The sequence below is a fragment of the Elephantulus edwardii genome, unplaced genomic scaffold (genome assembly GCF_000299155.1).
Source record: "Elephantulus edwardii isolate Elephantulus edwardi_28Jun2011 unplaced genomic scaffold, EleEdw1.0 scaffold00077, whole genome shotgun sequence".
Taxonomy (NCBI): domain Eukaryota; kingdom Metazoa; phylum Chordata; class Mammalia; order Macroscelidea; family Macroscelididae; genus Elephantulus; species Elephantulus edwardii.
Window position 1 is genome coordinate 12,513,421 of NW_006399827.1, and position 5,847 is coordinate 12,519,267.

Below are 5,847 nucleotides of genomic sequence, written 5' to 3' on the forward strand. Positions count from 1 at the left end.
CATATTTTGGCTCCTGTGGATTCGGTTTAATTTTCCTCAGCTTCAGCTTGAACTTGCATATGAGTAATTGGTGGTCTGTTCCCTGGCCTAGTTTTCACAGCTGATATTGAGCTTCTCCAATGGTTCCTTCCACAGATGTACTCGATCTGATTCCTATGCATACCATCAGGTGAGGTCCATGTGTATAACCTGCGTTTGTGTCTCTTATAAAATGTACTTGCAATGAATAAGTCACTGATTTTACAAAATTCAATCATTCTATCTCCAGCTTCATTCCTGTCACCAAGCCCATGTTTTCCAACTACTGATTCTTCTTCTCTGTTCCCAACTTTTGCATTCCAGTCACCCATTATTACTTAGCTCTGGTAGCCTACTGGCAAGAAGCTGTGCTACAACCTTGAAGGCACGTGATTCAAGGCCACCAGCTGCTCAGCTGGAGAATAAGGCCATCTCCTCCCATACAATTAACTGCCTCTGAAAACCTGTCATGAGTCCACTATGGGTTGGTTTCATCTCTATAGTATACAACAACAACAACAACAAATTCTGATAACAGCCCCAGTTGTGGTGATCAAAGACATGTACCGACTGACATGGCTTACATAGACTAGCAAATATCAACAAAATGCACAATCACCAGAGGATAAACTAGACTCTTGAGACCTTCGAAGAATTAGATCCCTGTGTGCAACAAAACACTTCTCCAAAAGAGTAAAAAGAGAGTCTATAGATTGGGGAAACAATAGTCAACGAGGACGTAGGTGGCAAGGGACTAATCTCTAAAATTTACAGAATATTCAACATCATAACAACAAAAAGACAAAAAACTCAATGGCAGAGGCAATGGCACTAAAATGGGCAAAGAACATGAAAAGAGATTCCACCAATGAAGACACTCAAATGGTAAAAAAACCACTCAAGATCATTAGTTAGCAGAGAGATGCAAATTAAAGCCACAATGAGATATAACCTCATCCAGCAACAGTAGAAAACTTCAGCAGCTCGATGGCACTTAACAACAACAACATTGTGTACCATTGAGTCAGAACCAACTCATAGCTGACTCTCCAGCAGCTTTTCAGAGACAGTTAATCACATGGGAGGAGAGTGCCCATCTTTCTCCCATAAAGCAGCTGGTGGACTCAAATCCCATGCCTTTGGGACTACAGTGAAGCTTCTTGCCACGAGAGCTCTAAATAAATGAAAGCTTATATTCTAAAGAAATAAGAGCTATGACACAAAATGATATATGCATGCCGATGGTTACTGTAGCAATATTTTCACTACAAAGACATGAAAACAATCCAAGTGTCCATCAGATGATAAATGGTTAAAGAAACTATGATATGTTCACACAATGGAGTATTAGGAAATGCTAAAGAATGATACAGAATTCATGAAACATTGTATAACGTGGATGAACATAGAGGAAAATATGCAGAGTGACATAAATCAGTCACAAAGGTCAAATATTACATAAGAACAATATTATAAAAAGTTAAAAGAAAAATTTACACAGGGAGCTCTGATGGCCTACTGGCAAGAAGCTACACTGCAATCTCAGAGATGCGCAGTTTGAATCCACCAGATGCTCTGCCGGAGGAGGGACAGTCTTCTCCTGTACTAGGCAGATCTGATTTGCAGTGTACACACACACACACACACACACACACACACACACACACACACACATTTACACACAGAATCGTTCTTGAATGGTCACCAGGAATAAAAAGATAGGGTAAGGGAAGTAAAAACAGCTATTTGTCATTGACTGCTGTCAAGTCTGAACTACTCATAGCTGACCCTCCAGCAGATTTTCAGAGGCTGTGAATCACACAGGTGGAGACTGCCCAGCTTTCCTACTGAGGAGCAGCTGGTAGATCTGAACTTTCTGCTTTTGGGTTGGCAGCACAATTCCCTACCCACTAAACCACCAGAGCTCACAGAAATAGACAATGTTGTGAGGTGCTGTTCAGCCCAGTACGACTCCCAGCAACTCTATGAACAAAAGACCTGAACCCTGTTCTATCCTGTGCCATCCTCACACTTCCTGATGCACAAGAGCCCAGTGGCACAGTAACCAGGTCAATCTACCTGGTTGAGGGTCTTCCTCTCCTTCGTTGACCCTCGACCCTTCCAACATCATGTTCCTCTCCACGGAACAGCCACTCCTGGCAATGTGCCCAAAGTATGTGAGTCAAAGCGTCATCATTCTTGCCTCCAAAGAGCACTCCAGCTGCACCCTCTCCAAGGCATACTTGTTTGTTATTCTAGCCATCCATGGGATGTTCAGTGTTGTTTCCCAACACCACAGTTCAAAGGCATCAATTGTTTTATCTCTCATCCTTATTCACTGTTCTGCTCTCAGATGCAAAGCAAGTGATTGGAAAGACCATGGCCTGAATAAGATGCACCTTAGTCCTCAAACTGACAATACTGTTTCTCAGTAATTTGATGCTAGGAAGGGTGGAGGGTTAGCAAATGAGAGGAAGACCCTCAACCAGGTGAACTGATACCTGAGTGAAAGGAAAGGAGCTAATCAGACACTGTAATTAACTATATTAACAAATTAAAGTTATAAAACAAAATGTATATGGATGATTGCATGAAAACAAGAATTATTTCTAAATTTTCACTCAAATCAAAGAAAAAGAAAACTTTTTCAAGAAAGAGGACTGGGAAAGGGAGGTAAGAGAGTATATATTCTGAAAAGCAGCAGAACTCCAAGTGCCTTTGGCACTGAACACAGTCTTCATTCCCTTGAGTCTACTTCACCAGCCCTAAGCTGCATAATTTACAACCCACATAGTAACTCTTTCAACTCTAAAGTTACAAGTTCTCCTCTCTTCCCTTCCAGATAACTCCACCTTTCTACCTCAAGGAATTCTTATCTTCTCCATCAACCAATGCTTTCATTCAATTTCCCAATCAGGGAAGGTTTCTTGGAACAGATAACATCTAAGACTAATTATAAAATAACCGTTGATGTGGGATGGGGCAAGTAGGAATAAGTTTCTAAAGAGAGAGAGAACTGTACATACAAGTGCTAGTCAAGTAGTGAGAAAAACCACAGACCAGAAAGTTCACTGTGGGAGGAAGTGGGAGCACAAGCTGATGTGGACAGGCACAAAATGAAGTCAATTCCAATGAAGAAGTTTATCTTTTGCTTTTCAAAGAGAGGAGCAAATTGGGGGGGAGGGGGGTAAAGAAAAAAGTGCAAGAATGAATGAATGAAAATCCAAAATCTCTGTAAATTTTCATTAATTAATAAAATAAATTTTTTAAAAAATGAAGTCAACTCAGATTATGGGCCTTATAAGCCATTTTACTGGGTTGGATTTTAACCTGTTGACAGTAGGAAACACTGAACAGTCACATACAGGTGAGGCACGTGACTAGGTATTGTGTGAAAATGGACTGGAAAGGGTCAAGACTGGAAACCAGGAGGCCAGCTGTGATGTCTGGGCCAACATGGCAACTCATGCAGCAAATCAAGAACCATGAGTATCCACTTGAAGTGGAGGAGCAGGATGTCAGCACTCTGCCCTTGTCTTGTGCTTGGGAAAGTGGAATGAAACGGCATCCAGCAAGTTGTGCTTCAGCTAGTATTAATGTGTAGATACCATTTTGGTAGCTGTTAACTCCAAGTATAGCTTGAATTAAGGGATTTGGGGGGACCATTTAACTTAATTATTGTTAGTTTTGAAATTTTATATGAGTAGGGTGGGATGGAACAGTATGGAAGACTAGGCGATGGGGTCACACCTATCTGTGTTCCTATGGAAACTATTTGAATATTTGTTTTATATACATTTTTATTCACTTTTCACACATGCTACTAAAGAATGCACCCAGCTGCTGAGCAAGCATTTGTAGCTTGTCCAGGGGCAGAATGGGCCAAAGGTTAGTGTTGTGACCTGTTTTAAAAATAAAGTATCTTGACATTAAAAAAAAAATAAATAAAAAATAAAAGTTACCTAGACCAAGGGACAACGCAAGAGACCAAGACCCTGGATGAGATGGACTGATTCGGTGACTGGGCTAATGGAGGCAGATATGTTAGAGACAATAAGGTTGGCTCAAGATACAGCTGCATTCAGAGCTGTTGAACATAGGGTCACTATCAGTCACAGGCTAGTCAACAGCATGCAACAACAGCAAGTACTAGAAGGTCAGCATTGTGGTTCTTAGGTGTCACTGAGTTGAATTAAACTCACAGTAACTCTAAGAACAACAAACGTGAACTCTGTCCCATCCTGTGACATCCTCATCATCTCTGACATACTTGAGCCCACTGTTGCAATCACTGTGTCAATCCGTCTCCTTGAGGAGCAATCACTGTGTCAATCCGTCTCCTTGAGGGTCTTCCTCTCTTTTGTTGACCCTCCATCTTTACAAGCATGGTGTCCCTTTCCAAGGAGTACCCCCTATGAAAGATGAAACTTTACCATCCTTGCCTCTAAAAAGCACTTCAATTGCCTTTTCTCTAAGACGTATCTGTTCTTTTGTAGTCCATGGAATATTCAGTACTCTTCACCACTACAACTCAAGGGCATCAATTCTTCCTCTCTCATCCTTACTCACCAGCTCTCTGATGCATAGTAGGTGACTGAAAAGACCACAGCCTGAAATAGGCACCTTACTCTTCTTATGCAACCTTGCTCTTCAAGCTGACATCACTGCACCTCAGAAAACTTTCCCAGTGCAATATTTCTTTGGACTGCTGGTCCAAAGGCATTAATTGTGGATCTGAGTAAGATGAAATCACTGAGAACTTCAATCTCTTCTCCATCTATTAGGATGTTGGCTCATCCATCTGAGAAACTTTTTTTTAGTTTTAAAGTTATATTTCTTTATCTGGGCGGCAGCACCACTGTGGACATGAGTGAAATACAGGGACGGATACCCTACTGAAACATTACTTCTGGGCATTGCCTTCTCCCAAGCTCCACAGTTTTACACTGTACAGAGTGATGTCCTTGTAGACCTTGAAGTGGTTCAGCCTGTGGTCTGCCCGATCGGGGTTGACCAAGGGGTTTGAATCCCATCCAATTTCCTGCCTTTCAATCTGTGTCTCTGAGTATTTCTTTCTGGGTCCCTGGGCAACGCGGTGAATGAGATTAAAAAACCTGACATATGCAGGTTCTTCTACGTTATCATGCCAAGACATGGGCTTTCGGGTGATTGTGTAAACCTTTTGGAGAGCATTCACGTGATGCTGCATGTAGAGTTTCTGCGTTTGTAACTCTTTGACGTACAATTCTCACAAGATCTGGTTCTGATGGACCTCATCTAGGACCACCTTATCCTTTTGGTGTCCCGCCATTGTTCGGGCTTGCTCTCCCTGCTCATTTTTTTTTTTAAAAAAGGTACCTAGAATCATGATTTTGCCTATAAGTGGCAGTCGTGAGGATTTTTGTTCACTTTTTGACCTTCTGCAGCAAGTATTTCAAGTCCTCCTCACTTTTATCAAGGAAGGATGTATGATCTGTATAACACAGGTTGCTGATGAGTCTTCCCTCCAATCCTGACACCATATTCTTCTTCATCAAGTCTAGCATCTCAAATTATTTATTCAGCATGCAGTTTGAACAGCCCTGCACACATCTTTCTTGATTTTAAAACATGTAGTGTTCCCTTGCTCTGTTTTGATAACCTAAACATTCTTGGTCTAGGTTTCAGTTTCGTATGAGCATAAGAAAGTGTTCTGGAAAACAACTATGAGATATCATTTCACCCCAGTCAAAATAGCAAAATTTAACAGAATAGCAAGCAACAAATGCTGGCGAGGTTGTGGAGAAACTGGAACCCTGATTCACTGTTGGTGGGAGTGTAAAATGGTGC

General features: G+C 41.4%; 1 protein-coding gene and 1 pseudogene across 1 annotated transcript in view; both read right to left on the bottom strand.

The window, feature by feature from the left end:
- CWC25 (CWC25 spliceosome-associated protein homolog (S. cerevisiae)) overlaps window positions 1-5,847 on the bottom strand; it is a 58,047-nt gene that overhangs the window by 25,484 nt on the left and 26,716 nt on the right. The window lies entirely within an intron of this gene.
- LOC102856330 lies at window positions 4,922-5,329 on the bottom strand (annotated as a pseudogene).